We start from the raw sequence: 22011 nt of genomic DNA, 5'->3' as shown, positions 1-22011 counted from the left end.
TACTTATTAGGGAATTGATTTCTTTGATTGTTGTAAAACTGTTCAATCTTTATAAAATAAGGCGTTGTTAAATTTTTTAACTATGGAATTGAGTTATTTTTTTGTTGTTCTTCATGCTCGATCAATCTTTTTTAGTTTTTTTTTAATCCTTGTTTTTTTTTCTTTGTTTTTAATAAATGGTGATTGGTTTTCTATCAACATTTTTTATTGACATTTTCGATCTTTATTTTTTATCTTGGATTTTGATCGATCTTTTATCTGTTTTACTCTTTACTTTATTATTTTTTTATTAAGAGTGATTGGGTTCATTTTTGTTCTTCCTTTACTCTTCCATTTTACTATTTGTTTTTGCTCAATGTTGCTTTATTGTTATGTAACTTTACGATCCCTAAAACTTAAATAGATTAAGGTGAGTTTTCAAAAGTTTTCTTTTATTTTAATGTTTTTGATTTTATGATGCAATTCTTCTTGAGTGTTGGATGAAATTGATGGAAGGTATTTTAGATTTGTGGAGGAAGCATTGAAAGGTCATGGAAGTTCTTGGTTTGGGCATGAGATTACAAGATGTCAAGGTCAAGGAAGAGGTTAGGCCAACTTCCTTAAGCATAGACTTGGATAGGGGTGCTCAGAATTTCAAAAACACAATTTCACATATCAATCAAGTCTATAAATTTAAAGAGGGGAGTCTCTTATTTATAAGTTAAGGAGACTCCTAAGATAACTATTGAGTTCTCAAAATACTCTTCATTCCTAGCATGCCATTTGAAAATCCCAAGTACAAGAAACTCTTCACTCATGGGTTGACACATGGCATGAAATGATTGGAGAGTCCTTCATGAGGCGCCTAGCTTAGACTTTAGGAGAAGCTTGAAGTGTCATTCTTTCTAAGGAGAAGGCGCCTAAGGAAGTCTTATCTGAAGAGAAAGATATTCATATTCTAAAGTTGGCTCAGAAATACAAAGCCAGAAAATACTATTCTACTATTTACATTTTATACAAAAACTAAGGCAGATATTATCTTCTGCATTCTTCCAAGTTGATCTTCTACTCGTAGTTGATAAGAATTGTGGCTTTAACAAGGATGGTCCACCATCAATCGTTACGTAACTTTACATCTCCTAAAACTTAAATAGATTAACGTGAGTTTCCAAAAGTTTTCTTTTATTTTCTGAGGTTGTTGATTTGTGGGTTTGATTTGATTTTTTAAGGAAAGGGATTTTAAGTTGTGAACATTTTTAAGAGCTTCTAAAATGTATGGGAGGCAATTTAAACATGTAAAGGAGTGTGAAAAAATAATATGTACAAACCTTAAAGTGTTAAGGAACACTCGTTCTGCTTGGACTCTTTTGGAAAACTGAAACACACCCATTTGAGATTCATTTTCAAAATTTCTTTTGTCCAATTGGTCAACTCATGGTAGGCTACAAGAATATTATATAAGGTATGAATGGACTTTGTTTTCTTTGGTTTCCAAATTGTTGCTTTGTATTTGAGACAATGATTGATTGATGTATTGGCATCATATCATTGGATATGATAAAAATTAGTGTAAATTCATAATTCACATCCAAACTAGAGTTTAGATGTTGAATACTGATGAAGAGATTTGTTTATTTCCCAACAACTAAGTCATGCAAAGTTGACTTAAGTAGTAGTACCACCTTAATATATTTATTAAACTAACTCGATAAATATTAGTAGCAGTACATTCAAGTATTATATTTGTTGTGACATACATGAATGCCTATGTTTTGTAAGTTTTTTTTCTCATCCAACTTTATACATATTATAATTGTCACTTTGCTATTGATATTTTTTATGAGCAAAAAATTAAAGCATTGCTAAATCATAAATGTTATGCAACCTCAATATTAAAATAAATATGATGATGAGGTATGTGCAAATCATGATGACAATGGTAGTAGTAGAAATGACCTTACTTGGAGGTTCTTTGGAGTCAAAAATGGATGAAGGTGTGGTGGAGATGTAATGAATAATGTAGGGTAAGTTTTCTTTTTAAGTATTAGTAAAAGATATTTTGGTCATTGCAAAACATGTATAGGGTGTAGAAAGAAACAACCCACTTAGGGTACTTGGTGTATTAGACAATGATCTGTATTTTTTTTAGTTTTGTTTCCTTTATTTGGCAAAAAATAAAAACTTGGTACAAGCTTTCATGAAAGAGGTGGTCAAAAGACACTACAAAAAAATCCGTATTATCTACGAATTTTTATCCATGGATCTGAGTCCGTAGGTAAATTCATCATTACCTACGGACATTACATACGAACAACATTACCTACAGACATTACCCACAGATTCTGAATTCGTAGGTAAATTCAGCATTACCTACCAACTATTACCCACGGATCTTATTACCTATCAACTTTTACTTACGAATCTCTATTACCTACCAACTATTACCCACAAATCTTATTACCTACCAACTTTTACCTACAGATCTCTATTACCTACCAATTATTATCCACGAATCTCTATTACCTACGAACTATCACCTACGAATCTCTATTACCTACCACCTATTATCATAATAATTATATACATAATACTAAAAATATTAATATAATATGAAGAATTATAAAATCATAATTCATAATATTAATTATATTTACTAATATTAATAATATTTATTAAAATTTGATAATATTTAATAATATTTGATAATATTAATAATATTTGATAATATTAATAATATTTGATAATATTAATAATATTTGATAATATTAATAATATTTGATAATATTAATAATATTTGATAATATTAATAATATTGGATAATATTATAATATTAATAATATTTGATAATATTAATAATATTTGATAATATTATTAATATTTAATAATTTTAATAATATTGATAATATTTAATAATATTGATAATATTTAATAATATTGATAATATTTAATAATATTGATAATATTTAATAATATTGATAATATTGATAATATTGATAATATTGATAATATTAATAATATTGATAATATTAATAATATTGATAATATTAATAATATTAATAATATTAATAATATTTAATAATATTAATAATATTTAATAATTTTAATAATATTAATAATATTTAATAATATTTAATAATTTTAATAATATTAATAATATTTAATAATTTTAATAATATTAATAATATTTAATAATATTGATAATCTATACTTATATATAAAGGGGATTTCCCTCTTAACTGCTCTTATTTTTTTTTTCCTGTTTTATCCTTATATTAATATTTAATTTTATTATTGTATTATGGTCATTGTATCATTTCTTATTCTCCTCTTAACTGCTCTTAATTTTTTTTTCATTTTATCTTTACTTAATAATTTATTGTATTAATTTTTATTTGGACATTTTATAATTTCAAAAATTAATAAAATAATATTTTAATTTTAAAATTTATTTTATTTGTTAGTATTTAACTGGAGAGTGGAGAGAGTGGAGAGATTGATTAGTTACTTTTCTGTTTTAAAGATCTTCTTCTCTATTAAATAAAAAATTAAAGATATTTGTAATATTTTGTGGACCACTTTAGCAGGAGAGTGGAGATTTGGTACGTTACTTTTCTGATTTAAACTAATATTCTTTTTTTATTAAAATTGTAGAATTTTAAAATTGATTTAAGAAACAAATTTTATGATTCTCCACTACACATAACCCACGTATCCTACTTTCCACTCTCTCTCCTATATAGGTACATACTTCCCACTTTCTCTCTCCACTACACATAACACATTCTTTTTTTTACCATACTTCTCACTTTCTTTTCTCTTTCCTTTTCACTTTCATGTAAAATCATACTTTCATTTCTTTGATTAATCTTTCTGAAACCCTAATTTGACATTTGTTTCATGAAATTGTAATTGAAGTTTGTGACTAGAGAGAACGAAAAGACTCAAAAGTTGCGCGCTTCATCACAACAATAGGTAATTCTCTTTATATGCATTTCAATTTGTAAAACACTAATTTGTCTTCTGAAATTGTGATTGAAACATGTGACTAGAGGGATAAGAAGGACTCAACAAGAGGAGACAAAGGTACAAGATGAAAGTCATCATAATACCCTTTTTGGTAACAATTTTATGGATTTAAATGAAATCATACAGAGCATTAACTAAACTATATTCTCATTTCCTCATATTTTACGGAAAAGTTAATTCCAATTTGATTTTTAAGTTTTTTGTCATCACCATTTCTTTATCTTTGCTCTTCCTCTACATTTTCTTCTTTTAGGTTTTGATTTTTGAAATCATCTTAACTTTTCATAAAGTTATGATTTTAGAGACCACCTTCAAAATAGGTTCTCTCACCACAAAGCATTATGTAGAGAAGGTATGTCATCGTGTTCTTAAATCTATGTTTTACATGTTATACTAATATTTTGTTTGTTTTTTATTTGTTAATTGTAGAGAGTTAATATTCATAGCAAAATAGAGGAATCAGAGAAGGATTGTCGCGCTCACTCCCCCAATCGTAAGGTTCTAACACGAAGGAACATTAGATTTGGGTGCGAAAGATGGGAACAATTTAAACGAGTCTCTATACAGGTCCAAGAGTCCAATGAAAAATATTATTGGTTGTTTATAGACCTAATGAAAAATATTGGTTTAATTCCTATAATTGATAAAATATTAAAAATTATTAAAAAAATATGAAACTCAAATTCTATTTAATTATTTTTTCGGTTGCGTTTGTAGTTTTAAATAAATTTTAACTATTACCAAATACATATATTTTTACCCATAATTAATAAAATATTAAAAATTATAAAAAAATATGAAACTCAAATTCTATTTAATTATTTTCTATCTTGAGAGACGGTTTTGAATTCAAATAGTAATTTTGAATTTTAAATTTTGAAAATTCATCATTCTCTTTACCATATGTAACTTTTAATTACCGCTCTCCACTATTTTATTAACCTACTATTTAACTGTATACTCTTTAACTTCTCATTTTAATGTTATTAAGAGAAATTGTTTTTGAAGAATAAAAAAATACTAAAGAAAGAGAAATAAAAAAATGTGGATACACACTACTCTTTAACTGTATACTCTTTAACTTCTCATTTTAATGTTATTAAGAGAAATTATTTTTGAAAAATAAAAAAATACTAAAGAAAGAGAAATAAAAAATGCGACGTCAGTGCCTGTGTTCCCGCTAGTATTGATAATATTAATAATATTTAATAATATTGATAATATTAATAATATTTAATAATATTGATAATATTAATAATATTTAATAATATTAATAATATTATTAATATTATTAATATTAATAATATTTAATATTTATAATATATAATAATATTAAAAATATTAATATTTAATAATATTAATAATAATAATATTTAATAATAGTTAATAATACTAAAAATATATAATAATTTTAAGAATATTTATTAATATTAAGAATATTTAATAATATTAAGAATATTTAATAATACTAAGAATATTTAATAATATTAAGAATATTTAATAATATTAAGAATATTTAATAATATTAAAAATATTTAATAATATTAAGAATATTTAACAATATTAATAATAATAATGATATTAAATATATGAATAATGTTATTAATTTTTATTTTATTAATTATATTAATATTGATAATTATACTCATAAGTATAATAATAAGCATAACATGACAACAAAACTTGACTAGTGTAATGGTTAAAGATTTTATGGACATTCCTATGTATAGCATTATTATAGATTGGAAATACTTATGAAAGTCTTTATTTTCAGTTTTTAAATCATTTTCTTTTAGTGGTAATAAATTAGGTTGAATATGTATATTTGTTTTAATTTTGTACTTTTAGTTAATTGGATCATTGCTTACTATTTTGGGCATAATTTTTTATGTGGATATTATTTTTGGATAATTTAAATTGTATTGGACTATGCTTTTTTAGGCTTTTAAAATGTACATATGATTTATTGGATTGGGAGTCTTATACTATTTTCTATGATTTTTTTGAAGTTGAGGAAGATTGCTATATTTTTGTACAAAAACTCATACGAAATCAATTCTCCTTGTTTTAACTTAAACTTTTGTATTGGGTTTACAAACCTAGTCAAACCCTATATTTAAATCCATGTTTACTTCAAATTAATAAGCATATATATATATATCCTAAATGTTCTCTAAGCATAAAGACAAAAATCATTTCTTTAGTTTTTCAGTTTCAAAAATTATCTCTTCATCTCCTTTTCTTTTAAATTTTGAATTGCATCTTCCCCTTCTTCTCTCATTTTAATTTTTTTGTTCTTCATCAATGGAGAACTAATCCTTGAGGATCAATTTACATAATCAAGATCAAACAATTCAAAATTGAGTTTTTTTTATCGATCGTTGATGTAGAACTTAGGAGGTTAATATGATCTTGATTAACTTAAGAGATGTTAGAGAAGAAAAAATTTGTGGAAGCATGTAACCATGGTGATTTAAATTCGTATGCCACCAAAAACTCGTGAAAAGTAACTTTTAAATCAAGAATATTTTGCAAAAGAAATTAGAAAATGGATTGAGACAAGAGAATGGAATAAGAACACACCATATTTAATCCAAGAACTAAAGGAAAAGTGCAAGGAGATTCACTACTTGAGAAAGCTTCTCAAGATAAAAACCAAAAACAAGAGAAGAGAAAACTCAAACTCTCACAAACTCACAAAGGAGATTTTCATTCAACTCTAAGATAGAGAGAGATTTTATACAAGGAGTGGAAGAGAACAAAAATGAGTTAACTTTGCTAATTAAGAGTTAACTCCACTAAACGTGATTATTGATCACACTCATTTAATAGTCAAACTAAAAACAGTTCAACATAGACCGTCTAATGCAGTGCTAAATCGTCTAACATCAAATAGATAATAATATAGAGATGGTTAGATGACTCCAAGTCGTCTCGCAATGAACCTAATAATAAATTCATTCAATTAGTGTTCAAAACTTATCTGCAAGTAAAATGTTAAAAATAATAGTAAAATACAAAAAAGGGGTTTAATAAACTTTCATAGAAAAGTAAAGTAGACAATTGAAAATATAAAAGAACAGGTTGAATCTCAAGCTTTTTCAACAATAAATTCTTCATGAGTTTATAAAATGTATAATTCATTCAACTATCTAATCAAGATTGAATTGACGAAACATGCTCAGCCAAAATAATGGAATCTAATTAATGAAACATGTGTCCACTAATTCATTCAATACCTTACTAATCTCCATGCATCTACTCATAAGATTTTTAATCTTTTACCTCTTGAATCGTGCACCCAAGAGTTTGTTCCAAATAATGCAAACTAAAAAAAATCAATTAAAGACAAAATTGAATAATCAAGATGCATTCAAATATAATTCTCAGAACATAAATCAAAACTCAAAAAGACCAAACCTTATAGCGTAGTCAAATATCGAAGAATAAAACTTTAATTGCACAAAACCTTAGAATTCATTGTGAAATTACAAGAGAATCAACCCAAGAGAGTTTAGTCTTCCATGCGGAGGAAAAACGAAAGTATTACAAAGAAGAAAACTAAGAAAACTATGATGCTTTGTTTTTCGAACACTGTTATGTAAAGATTGATGATTTCTCCTTTGAAGATTGCATTTTGTTATATGTTTCTTTGCTCCAAAGATCTCCATCGGTTCATATATTGTTCACAATTTCTCAATTTCCAACGTTCTAAAATTCTCGAATTTTGTTTATAATTTTATCACGAACTCTATTTCTTCATATTTTTGTAGAAGATTTGCATCCAATTTTGTTTGAAATATTGTAGATTTTATTATCTAATTCTTTTACTCAAATTTTGTTCCCCATTTTGATTCAGAGAAGCAACTTGGACTTTGCTTGATCAAACCCACTCGCAATGATAGACATTTCCATTAGACCGACCATTAGACCATGTACTGGACCGTCTACTCCGTGTAACCACCAGACCGCCTAGCTAGTCTGTTTATTGCTACTAAAGGTCCAAATTTACCAGAAATAATAGTTAAGTCCAAAATAAACCTAGTTAGATGAATCCTATTTGAAATAATGGATTTATACATTATCTTAGTCCAAGACAACTATGATTAAAGGTTCTATATGAGTAAAATTATTCTCATCAAATACCCTCACATTATCCTTTTGCACTCCTAGGTAAAACACTTTATAGACTCACAAATGATTAAAGGAAAACAATACAATCAAATGAAAAAAAATTACAACAAATCCTAGGAACTCATCATACCAAACATGATATAATTTCAAGAAATCAAAGAATCAAGACAAATGTGAATGGAAATTCCTATATTTTAACACTCAAGTAGGTAACTGAAATGAAAGGATGAATAAAAAATGACAAAACTTTGACTAGCTAGGGACTCTCCAACTCTCAGGTGTTTAGATTTATATTTACACTCGTCATTCATGCAAACAAACACTACCATATGCTTAACAAGACTCTAATATTTACACAATTGAAAAACATGCAACCATAAATGAAAAAGACTTCATAAGAGATGTAATGGGGCCAAGATGAAGGTAGGTAAATGAAGGAAAAGAAAAAGGCTATAGGCTCAAAGGGGCTAACAAGTGGATTATCATAAAAGGTAGGTTAATAGCTTAAATTTATTGAAGAACGCCTCAATAATATCAATCCATGCACGTAAAACATAGTTGCAAACACAAAGAATCAAACTAAGTTCTAGAGTATAAGCAAACATGAGTGAAAACATACTAAAAAAACATTATATGGTCTATCAGACTCAGCTAAATGAAGAGATGTTCATCCTAGAAGTCTCCCCGAATAGGATATGCATCTTGCTCCTTCCCAATGCGGTTGAGATGGTACACAATGAGATTACACACACCATTTCTATTTTGTATCTCCAAATAAAATTCTTGAAGTAGCAACATCCACCAGATCAACTTGGGTTTGGAATATGTCTTTTTTAACAAGTAATTTAGAGCAACATGGTCAATGAAAACTGTTAGAATGTATGGCTTTAAACTAGAGGGGGGTGAATGGTTTAAAGAAGGTTTTCGCAAACTTTTAAGCCAAGAATGAAATTACTTCGAGAAACAATTGATAAGGAAATCAGTTTGCCTAAACACAAAGCAAAAACAACAACACCAGAAAAACAATTAGTTGTTTTGCAGAAACAATTGATTGTTTATACCAGTTTGTAAAAATCAAAACTGAATTTAAAGAGATTTAAGGATAGAGAGAATGCACACAGAGGTTTATACTGGTTCACTCTAAACCCAGAGCTACATCCAGTATTCTCAGAAACCACTGAGGAAATCCACTAAGCAATCAAACCTAGATCACTTACACCACAACCAAAGAAGTGACCTTGATCCCCTCAAGACACACACTTCTCTTGGTCAAACACACCAACACTAAGAATGCTAATCTTGATCCCCTCAAGAACACACAACACTTATCAGCAACCACACAAGGTTCTTTCAAAAGATACAAAGGATAACACTTGTTACAGAACGAATCTAAAATCAATACAAGAGAAAATCCTATCTCACACACTTTGATCAAACTCAATCTCTAAGCAATCTCAACTTTTCAAAATCTCAAAAACTTGTGTAAAACCCAAATCTGTTTTACTGTATTTAAAACAAAGTTGTTTGTTGCATAATCTCAACAAACTATTAATTGCATTTAAAGATTGGTCAAAGCATTAAAAACTAGAGCGTAAACAGTTAGAAAAATATTTAATGCTCAGTCAAAGCACAAAACAGTTTTCTGTTATGGTACCAAAACAAACAATCGATTGTTTCCACGAATCAATCGGTTGTTTTGGTTTTGACAGCAAGTCAACCATAAAAACAGTTTTCAACCTTTTCTAAAAACACCTAAGTATAAAACAATCGGTTGTTTCAACAAAACAACAGGTTGTTTTTCACTTAGTTTGAAAAACACTTTTCTTTTAAAAAGATTGAGAATGCCTATGCTTTGGATTCAATCAAGAGTGGATTACATATTAAATCTACCCCATATCCTATCTAAAAGGACAACTCAGCAACAACAAGCACAACTATCATTTCATCATCCTTCAAAGGGTTTGGATTCTTCAAAGCTTGAACACACTTGGTTCAACAATCTCCCCCTATTTGATGAAGACAAATCCCTGATGCTTGTGTTATACCTTATTGAATCTGAAGTAGTTTTTGCAAGACACAGTTTTAAGCAAAGCATAAAACTTCTGATATTTGGTTAGCACAAAAACAAAAACAGAAATTCAAAGCATAATATCAGAGCAAAATATAAGAGCAAAAACCTATAATGTTTCACCCATACAATTGTTTTGCAGAAATTAATAATAAAAACCAAACACAGCATAAATCTCCCCTATTTGTCTTCAGAAATAGACAAAAAAAGAAGAGATAAGAAAAGATAATTGTTCTTAATACATCAGATTTAAAAAACAGAAGTAGAAAACAAGAAAAGCTGATGCAAACACCAAAAACAATCGGTTGTTTCGAGATATCAACCAGTTGTTTTTCCTCTTCATTCATCATCAGCATATTGAAGATAAAAAAAATGGTTCTGGACTACCTCAATTTGTTCATCCAAAGACATGAAGCGTGCATCCATGTTGTTAAACCTGTTATCAATGCTCTGGAAGTTGCTTACACAAAGATCATGGAGATTCCTTTGGTTCTCCGCAAAACCATCAAGCCTATTGACCATGTATCTCTCAAAAGAAGACATGGTTGGCATTCCATCTTCATGATTTCCAACACCAGCACTTGGTCCAACATCTTGATGTGTTTCAGGTTGATTTTCATATTGAAAATCCATATCAGCGGCATGTTCACCTTCTTCAAGATCAGCAACAACACTTGATGAGGCACCAAGGTCACCATCTTTGCTTATCCATTTGCCACCTATTTTGGTGAATCCCATTTTGCTGAGAGATCCATTGTTCAACTCTTGAGTTGACTTGACCAACTCAGATGTTTCATCCTCCATATTCACTTCAAAATACAACAAAAATTTAGAAATCAAAACAACATATGGATAGTGATAGTCACTTAACCTCATTGCCTTTTGCATGTGCTCTTTGATTATGTGGATCCAATTTATTCTGATTTTCTTCATAATGCAATAGATATACACCAGGTCCTCCTCTGTAAGAACAAAATGATTGCTCCCCTTGGAGTTAGAATCCAAGTCTGAATAAGGGCCAACAACCTTTCATCAAGCCTCAAGCCACCTATCGAACAAGTCCTAACTTGAGCATTTTGGTTCTTCAAGCAGCTTTTGTAGTATTGGACTTTGTTGAAATCCTCCACTACACCAAGGTTACCCTTGTTGAGTCTGAGGCCAGAGTATTTTAAACCAGCTACTGCAGTCCACACACCATATGTGATCTCCATATCTACACCCTTCACATGAGAGACAAGGTTGTTTCCCTCAAATTTGAGATTTGTGTAGAACACTCTAATCAAATCTAGGTAGATATTCCCCTTCATCTCCAAGAACTTTCTGAGAGATTTATCTTTGAGCAGCCTTCTGACATTATCTAGCTTTTGGCTTTTCAGCCAATCAAAGCAAACAACTTTGGGGTTGTTTATCACTTTGGTGCTAGTCTCAAACCTATACCTTTCAATAAGATCATTATCTCCAGAAAACCATCTTTCCAGCCTTCCTCCAGACCTTACTGCTCTGGTTTTAACTCTTTTTGAGGTGGGAGGAGTTGATTCCATGATGGCAGAGAAGAAACAGAGAGAAGCTCACACAAGAATTGCAAGAGATGTTGCAATTGGTTGTTCTTGTGGAAGAGATCAGTTGCAACAGATTTTTATAACAATAACAAAATCATAAAGTATTCAATGACATGAGTGGGTACCAGATTTTCAGAGAGAGAAGACTTGACCATGCCCTGCACAGAAAACATCAGAAAAAGCAGAAAATCACATGGTCATCACATGTGATCTTTGACTAGTCATAAAAACTCTTAAATTTTCAAGATTTTGGAATATATTCCTTTATGACTGTTGTAACTTCTTTCTGAGCGTGATCAGCTTTCAACACAGGTTCATTGACCAAGGATTCTTTCTTTAATTTGATCTGCAACGGATAGAAATTCAGAAAAGAAATTAAATTGATTTCTCCACAGTGCTGTCAGACACAAAACAATCGGTTGTTTCGAGGAAACAATCAGTTGTTTTTCTACAGCAACAAAACTGATTTTGAATTTTTAAGCATGAGCAAACAAAATTCAAAGCAAATGAAATTAAACATTTTAAAGAAGATATTTAATCATGAAAAAGAACTTAAAATAGGAATTAAGAACAGAGATAAGGAAGGTCTTATCCTTTATGTTGTTCTTTCAATGAGTCATGTGCTTTGTGATCAAGAAGCCTCATTTAACTGTTGAGGGCCTTTGGACAAAACATTGATTCAGCTTCAATGTTGGCCTTTTTCTTCCAAGAACTTGATCAGATGACTCAGTCCTTCACACTTCTTTAGATTTCCTGCACAAACATGAGTTCAAGCAACAAGATTTGGCCCTTTCACAAATGTGGGTCCAATTGATTTCTTTTTCTCACTTGGAACCTCACATCCTTTAGGAATCCATTTCATGAAGCCCCTGGGAACAGAAAACTTTCTTATTTTGCAGAATCTAACCAAATGACCATTTTTCATGCAGTAAAAGCATGTAACAACCGGTTGTTTCGACTTAACAATCGGTTGTTTTTCTAGCTTTCTTGAAAAACTTTTTGAAAACTTATCTTGTTTGTTTTGTGGATTAAAACCTAAACCAACTTTTCCAAAAACAAAATTTTGAGATGCCAAGACATTCTCAAAGTTAGATTTTCCCTTCGAAAGCTTATCCACAGTATTAACAAGATAATGCACTTTTTTTTTCAAGGTTTTCACAATTTTCGCAAATGAGAGTGTCACACTTGCAAGAAGAACTTTTGAAATGTGTTTCCAGATTTTTGAAATCCTTTTTAGATTTTTCAATCTCTTCTTCAAGTGCCTTCACTTTCTTTTCCAGTCAGCTGTTAAGTTCTTTCAATCGATTGTTTGAAAGAACCAATCGATTAGCTTCATCGTGAGTTTCTTGAAAAGCTTCAAGCAATTCACTATAATTTTGTTCATTTAAAGAAGCACAAGAACTTACTTCACTTGAGTTGCAAGATTCATCATCATCTTCAACAATCAAACAGATGTTTGCTCTCTCTTCTTCACTTGATGATGATACCTCATTCTCATCCCAAGCTATATAGGCTCTCTTTGTCTTGCCCTTCTTTTCCTTGTAGGTAGGCTTTTTCTCCTTGTTTTTGTTTGGGCAATCTGCCTTTATGTGACCTTGCTCACCACAACCAAAACAAGTATAGTTATTGGAATTAAAATAATTGGATTTCTTGTTTCCATACCTATCTTTGTTGTTGTCCTTGTTGCGGTTCCTCTTCAAGAATTTGCTAAACTTTCTGGATAGCAAGCTAAGGTTTTTTTCATCACTATCATCGCTAGATTCTTGTTTGCCTTTGTGCTTGGAAGCTTTTAAGGCTATACTCCTTACGTGCTTGTCTTTGCTTTCTTGAACATTGAGTCGATTCATCTCTAACTCATGTTCCCTAAGCTTGCCAAACAAAGAAGCCATACTCAAGGATGTTAGATCTTTAGATTCGGATATAGTAGTTACCTTAGGTTTCCATGCTCTATCAAGACATTTCAAAATCTTGATGTTTAGCTCTTCCCTTTCAAAGGTCTTGTCAAGGCTCATGAGATGATTGATGATGTGCGTGAATCTTTTCTGCACTTCAGCGATCGTTTCACCTTTGAGCATTCTGAACATCTCATACTCTTGGACTAGAGTATGCTTCCTTGCTCTCTTTACCTCATTTGTACCTTCATGAGTTACCTCCAAGGTGTCCCACATTTCTTTTGCTGATTTGCATTGAGAGACCCTGAAAAACTCATCTGAATTCAAAGCAGAGGTTATTATGTTTTTAGCAATGCAATCGAATTTGGCCTTCTTGCTTTCAGAATCAGACCATTGAGACCAAGGCTTTTCAATGGAAGATCCATCTTTTTCAAACTTTGGGATAAAAGGACCATTTTCAATTGCATCCCAAATACCTTTGTCAAGAGATTCCACAAAGATTTTCATTCTCACTTTCCAAAATTGGTAGTTCAAACCACAAAACAGAGGTGGTCTGTTGATTGATGCACCTTCCCTAAAAGGTAGTCTATCATCCATTAAAAAACAGTTTTAGGATCACACTTGAATAAATTTCAAGAACCAAGCTCCGATACCAATTGTTAGAATGTATGGCTTTAAACTAGAGGGGGGGGGGAGGTGAATGGTTTAAAGAAGGTTTTCGCAAACTTTTAAGCCAAGAATGAAATTACTTCGAGAAACAATTGATAAGGAAATCAGTTTGCCAAAACACAAAGCAAAAACAACAGCACCAGAAAAACAATCGGTTGTTTATACCAGTTTGTAAAAATCAAAACTGAATTTAAAGAGATTTCAGGATAGAGAGAATGCACACAGAGGTTTATACTGGTTCACTCTAAACCCAGAGCTACATCCAATCTTCTCAGAAACCACTGAGGAATCTGTTTGGATTGAAAAACAATGTGACATTTCTTAAGTTTTTTGGTGTATATGAACACATATTTTTATTTAGATTCAAGTTCTCCATTTGATAATATACTTAATGCTTAATGGTGAGGAACGACCATTGAGGCCTTTAGAGCATGAATGAGGTTAGAAAGTCAGTTCATGCATCTAAACCTTATCAAATCAGCCATAGATCTTAATGGCCAAAATGTTGGAGTTGAGAATATAGTTGAACGGTTTCATCTTAATGCATAAATAAGCTTGATTGCGGGGTGGTGTGATACGACCAAAAGATTCTCGAAATTTCTTCTCACCAATTTCCCTTTGTCTTTTCCAATCTTCTCTTCAAAACGACCCTGTTAGCCGACTCGGCCTGCCCATTTGTTTGTGGGTGTTCTACCGAGACGAATATTTGCTTTATTCCGAGCTTTGTGCACAGTTTTCCCAATTGTTGGCTAACGAATTGGGTTCCATTTTCGGATACTAAGTTCCTCGGAATCCCAAAGCGGCACACAATATTCTTCCATACAAAATTCTGAACTTTGTGAGCATTTATTTGCGCAACCGGATCAACTTCAATTCAGTTAGTAAAGTATTCAATGGCGACGATGAGGTACTTCATCTGACGTATGACTAAAGGGAAAGACTATGGGTTGTAAATTGATCGCAACTCCTCTACTAGTGCATGGGACCAATTAGCGTGCTTCTGGCATTGCTCACAGCGTTAGATATATCTTTCGCAATCTTACTTCATTGTCGGCCAAAAGTACCCTGCTCAGATGACTTTCAACGAGAGAGATCACCCACCTATGTGGCTGCCACAAACACCCTCATGAAGCTTAGCCATTATGTGGGTGCATTGGTCTCCACTTACACAAGTGAGGAGTGGGTGGGTATAACCATGGCGAAATAGGTTCTCGTCTATCAGGGTATACCAATCTGTGTTCCTCTTAACAATTTTTGCCTCTGCAGCCTCATTAGGAAGTAATCCATCAACAAGACAACGCTTATAAGGTGTCACCCAAGTTTCTATGATGCTGATATGCAAAACCTCAAAAGATTCATCTTTAGGTAGCTCATGAATGGTTATTCTTGGGATTTTTAGGGTTTCTTGAATCATCGATCAATGCCTTCTCCCTTTCTCTAAGCTAATATTTAAGACCTTTAGATGGTTGACCTTGGACAACCTTTTAGTGGTCATCCTGGGTGATTTCTGTTGATCAAGAGTGATCAAGAGCTTTGAAGAATCCAAATCCAAGGTGTTTGATGAAAGGCTGGTGTTGCTGCTGTGTGTGGGTGGGATGGAAATGAAAATGACCCTTTTATTCCTAAGTTTGAAAAGGATGATGTTTTTATTTAAAAACCTTGGTCCCAATGGACTGATGCAGAAAACAAAAAAGCAAAGTTTGATTGCATTGCAAAAAATATTATCACCTCTGCCTTAAATTCTAATGAGTTTTTTAGGGTCTCAAAATGTGAATCTGCTAAAGAGATGTGGGATACACTTGAAGTAACTCATGAGGGAACCAATGAAATAAAGAGAGCAAGGAGAAGAAGTCAAGCAAGAAGGAAAAGAAAGCAAAATAAAAAAGAATCCAATTTGTGTTTGATGGCCAAGGAAGAGGATGATGCAAGTAGTGTAAGTTCTTGTACTTCTTTAAATGCTGAAAATGATAGTCAACTTCTTCTAACTTTTAAAGAAACATATGAGGAAGTTAATCGTTTGGCACTATTGAACAACCGATTGAAAAGGTTGATTAACTGGCTTGAAAACAGAGTCAAGGCACTAGAAGAAGAGTTAGAGAATTCAAAAACTGATTTTGAAAATCTAGAAATGCTTTACAAGAACTCTTCTTGCAAGTGTGACTCACTTGTTTGTGAAAATTGTGAATCTCTTGAAAAGAAGGTTCACTACCTTGTGAAAACTATGGATAGGCTTTCAAAGGGTAAATCCAACTTTGAGACTGCCTTGGCATCTCAAAATTTTGTTTTTGGAAAAGTAGGTTTAGGTTTTAATCAACAGAGCAAGAAAACTGAGTTTTCAAAGTCTTTTTCAAAACTGCCAGAAAAACAACCGGTTGTTACATGTTTTTATTGCATGAAGAGAGGCCACTCAATTAGATTCTGCAATATTAGGAAGTTTTCTATTCCTAAAGGTATTTTGAAATGGGTTCCTAAGGTTTCTGAGGTTCCTAAGACTTCTACTAACATCATTGGACCCAAATTCATAAGGGGACCAAATCTTGCTTCTTAATCTTTTCTTGTAGGTATCCTTGGCAGCCAAGAATCACTTTTGGGCTTGAAGAATGACTGCTAAAAGGAAGAACATCAAGAGCAGAGTCAATCCTTGTACCTATACTTTTCATTTGCTTATGTCTTGCAAAGGTCTTTGAAAGTCAAGAGTCATTCTAGGCACATGCACAATGGTTGCTCAAAAAGAGGATCTTCAAGAATAAAAAGAGTGAATCTTTTGGATTTCTCTTTGTAAAGTATGAACATATTGCATACTGCTCTTTTCATCGCCTTAAAAGGTGATTACTTGGTTCTAAAAATATTCTCTTTGCTGTCACAGAAAACAACCAGTTGAAAGTACAAATCAACCAATTATTTTGCCTTTGACACCTCTGAATGAAGCAGCTATAATTGCTTATGAATGGTTAAATATGTTTCTGCTTTTGAAAGCTAGTTATTGGTCAAATATGCAATATGTATGCCTTAGAATCTGGCCATAAGGGTATATGTCTATTGTTTTCTTGGAAGTTCAGTGCTTTTTATGAATGGCATCTTCATTGGCTATTCTTCAACTAGCCATGCATATAGAGTCTACAACAAGAGACTCATGATTGTGGAGGAGTCTGTCCATGTGGTGTTCGATGAAATCATTCATAGTTGTTAGAATGTATGGCTTTAAACTAGAGAGGGGTGAATGGTTTAAAGAGGGATTTAAAAAAACTTTTAAGCCTTGAATGAACTTTCTTCCAGATTTAGTTGATAAAGAATTCAGTTTGCCAAAACACAAAGCTAAAAGCACAACACCAGAAAAACAATCGGTTGTTTATACCAGTTTACAAAAATCAAAATTGAATTGAAAGAGTTAAGGGAGAGAGAAAATGCACACAGAGATTTATATTGGTTCACTCTAAATCCAGAGCTACATCCAGTCTTCTCAGAAACCACTGAGGAATTTCACTAAGCAATCAAACCTAGATCACTTACAACACAACCAAGAAAGTGACCTTGATCCCCTCAAGACACACACTTCTCTTGGCCAACACACCAACACTAAGAATGCTGATCTTGATCCCCTCAAGAGCACACAACACTTCTCAGCAAACACATAGAAGAAAGTTGTTCAACAGATACAAAGATTACACTTGTCACAAAAGAAAATCTGAAATCAATACAAGCAGAAATCTTATCTCACACTCTTTGATCAATCTCAATCTCTAAGCAATCTCAACTCTTTGAAAAACTCAGAATCTTGTTGTTCTAAAAAAGATTGTTATTTCTCAAATCTGTTTTTCTAAATTTAATCAAAGATGTTTGTTATCAAACCTTAACAAACTTATTCATTGCATTTAAAGATTGGTCAAAGCATTAAAGACTGGAGCGTAAACAGTTAGAATCATTTAAAGCTCAGTCAAAACAAAAACCATTTTTCTGTTATGGTACCAAAACAAACAATCGGTTGTTTCCTTGAATCAATCGGTTGTTTTGGTTTTAACAGCTCAACCATTTGAAAAACAGTTTTCAATATTTTCTAAAAACATCTAAGTATAAAACAATCGGTTGTTTCGACAAAACAATCGGTTGTTTTTCACTTAGTTTGAAAAACACTTTTCTTTTTAAAAGATTGAGAATGGCTATGCTTTGGATTCAATCAAGAGTGGATTACAAAACAATCTACCCCAGATCCTAACTAAAACAGCTCAGCAACAGCAAACACAACCAAGCCTTCAACATCCTTCAAAGGGTTTGGATTCTTCAAAGCTTGAACACCACTTGGTTCAACAATAGTGATCAGGGTTCTAAAAAGGATTATGCAGAAGAAGATGAGCAGAACATCACCTTGGAGAAGTTGGAATCCTGCCCAAAAAAACAACCGATTGATTATGCGAAACAACCGGTTGAAATTCTGCAACAGGAAGAGCTGCCAAAGGAATGGAGAATTTCAAGGGATCTTTCAGTGGATAACATCATTGGCCAGATCCAGAAGGGTGTTTCTACACGTAGTGTTGTATCTAACTACTACAAGCATATGGCTTTTGTCTCACAAGTTGAACCTAAGTCAATTAAAGATGCTCTCAAGGATGATAAATGGATTGTTGCCATGCATGAGGAATTGCATCAATTCACAAGGAATGATGTCTGGTTTCTTGTTCCAAGGTCTGACCAGATGAACATCATTGGATGAAAATGGTTTTTAGAAACAAGTTGGATGAATCGTGGGTAATTACAAGGAACAAGGCAAAGCTTGTGGCTAAAGGTTATAATTAAGAAGAAGGCATAGATTATGGTGAAACCTTTGCTCAAGTTGCAAGATTAGAAGTTGTAAGGTTGCTGCTAGCCTTTGCTTGTATGAGTGGATTCAAATTGTTTCAAATGGATGTTAAGAGTGCTTTCCTCAATGAAATCATCAATGAAAAAGTCTATATTGAACAACCACCGGGCTTTGAAGATCATCAACATCCTAACCATGTATACAAGCTGAAAAAGGCGTTGTATGGGCTTAAGCAAGCTCCAAGGCAATGGTATGAGAGACTTAGTAACTTTCTTTTATCCAATGGTTATGAAAGAGTGATGATTGACAAGACTCTCTTTATCAAGAAGTCAAATTATGAAATTATCTTGGTCCAAATCTATGTTGATGACATCATTTTTTGTGCTACCAAAGATAGTTTATGTGAAGAATTTATGGCTGCCATGCAAGGTGAGTTTGAAATGTCTATGATGGGGGAGCTTTCATTCTTTCTTGGACTGCAGGTCAAGCAATCCAAAGGTGGAATTTTCCTATGTCAATCAAAGTATTGCAAAGAAATTCTTAAGAAATTTGAAATGGAAAGTTACAAAGAAGCTAGCACACCTATGCCTTCAAGCTATTACATGGATGTTGATGTTGCTGGAAAAGGGGTAGATCAAACAAAATATGGAGGATTAATTGGTTCCTTACTCTATCTCACAACAAGTAGACCGAATATCATGTTTGTCGTGTGTCTTTGTGCAAGATTCCAAGCAAATCCAAAGGAATCTCATCTCAAGGCTGCAAAACGAATTCTCAAATATCTTAAAGGAACAACCAATGTTGGTTTATGGTATCCTTCTCACTTTCCTATACAGTTAATTGGATATTCTGATTTTGATTTTGCAAGATGTACGCTGGACCGAAAAAGCACAAGTGGCACTTGTCATCTTCTTGGATCAAGTCTTATTTCTTGGCATAGCAAGAAACAAGCTTGTGTGGCTCTTTCCACTGCAGAGGCTGGATACATTGTCGTTGGAAGTTGTTGTGCACAAATTCTTTGGCTCAAACAACAACTAGAAGATTTTGGCTTAAAGATTAGCAAGGTGTCTTTGCTTTGTGACAATACAAGTGCTATAAATCTCACCAAAAATCAGATTCAGCATTCAAGAACAAAGCACATTGAGATTCGTCATCACTTCATAAGGGATCATGTGAACAATGGAGATTGTGAGATGAAATTCATTGAAACAAGATTGTAACTTGCTGATATATTCACAAAACCTTTGCCAAAAGACAGGTTTTTCTTTTTAAGAAATAAGTTAGGTATTCTTGATTCACAAACTCTTTCTTAATTCTGTTTTTATCTCTTCCTAATTCTATTTGTGAAGACAAATAAGGGGAGAATATGATTTCTGTGTTGTCTTAAAACTGCTATAGCTCTGATTGAAGTGTGTTTTAGTTTCTGTTGCATATGCTGGTTTTGTTTTGGTATTGCAGTTTTGGTAGTTTTAGCATTGTTTGTGGCTGGTTTTTCTACTCTTGTGGTTATGCATAAAACTAGTTAGTGTGTCATCATAACCTGCTATTAGAGATGCTCTGGGTTTGTATAGTTTTTGTTTTGCAGGTTCTGTTTCAAATTAAAACAAGACCAACACAAGCAACCAGGGATTTGTCTTCATCAAATAGGGGGAGATTGTTGATTAAGAGTGATCAAGAGCTTTGAAGAATCCAAATCCAAGGTGTTTGATGAAAGACTGGTGTTGTTGCTGTGTGTGAGTGGGATCTGGGTAGATTAAATTGTAATCCAATCCTTTGTTGAATCTAAAACTGATGTGAATTAAAACCTTTTTGATGTTTTTCTAACCAAGTGAAAAACAACCTGTTGTTTTGCTCTTAGAGCTTTTTGAAAAAGGTTGAAAGTTGTTTGACTTGGTTGACTTTGCTGTCAAACCGAATCAATCGGTTGTTTCGTGATTTCAACCAATTGTGTCTTTGAAAATCCTAACAGAATTCAGTTTTGATTGGTGAATCTGTCTTAAATGATTTCTAACTGAATACGCTCCTTCTTTAAATGTTTGTAACCAACCTTTGAAAGTATATATAGTTTGTTATACGCTCCTGAAAGGTAAGAAACAATTTTGAGAATTCAGTTTGACAAATTTGATCTCAAGTTTTCAAGATTCACATCAAGCTTTGGATTTTCAAGTGAGAATGGAATAAGATTGCAATTGTATACTTTTCAGATGTTCAAGATCAACACTCTTGGTGTGGTTTGCCCATGGTAGTGTGTTTCTTAAGGGGTTCACGGTCACTACTTTGGTGTGTGGTGTTTGTAATCTGGTTTTGATTGCTTAGTAGATTACCTAGTGGTTTCTGAGGACTGGATGTAGCTCTTGGTGTAAGAGTGAACCAGTATAAATCTGTTTCTATGATTCTTTCTTTCCCTGATCTCACATATATCTATTTTAAGTTTTTTTATTAATTGTTGATAAAAACAACCGGTTGAATCGCAAAAACAACCGGTTGATTTTTTGTAAATCAATTATAACAGCTTTGTGCATTGCTTTCCTTAGTTTCTTTCTCTATGATTCTTCATTGGCTTTCATTATACCTTCAAAGTTTTCGAAAATCTTTTATAAAAAATTCACCCCCCTCTTGTTTAAGGTCATATATTCTAACAATTTCAAGGTCTCCTGGATTACCGACCTTTGCCGAACTCGTTTCCCCGAGCTAGCTAACTTAGACACAAGTATGCTTGAGAGTTTTACTCTTTGGGAACATGAAAGAGATCTAACACAGAGAGAGCCACTCTTAAGGTTCTTACATACCTGAGGTATGAGGCTAGCTGCGGGTCCTTGGCTTGATACTCGCTTGTGACTTGCCTGGTTACTAACAATGAATCACTTTTCACCAACAAGCATTAAGCAC

Source organism: Phaseolus vulgaris, chromosome 11, assembly GCF_000499845.2.
Source record: "Phaseolus vulgaris cultivar G19833 chromosome 11, P. vulgaris v2.0, whole genome shotgun sequence".
NCBI classification, from domain to species: Eukaryota; Viridiplantae; Streptophyta; class Magnoliopsida; order Fabales; family Fabaceae; genus Phaseolus; species Phaseolus vulgaris.
Note: the sequence above shows the minus strand (reverse complement) of the source record.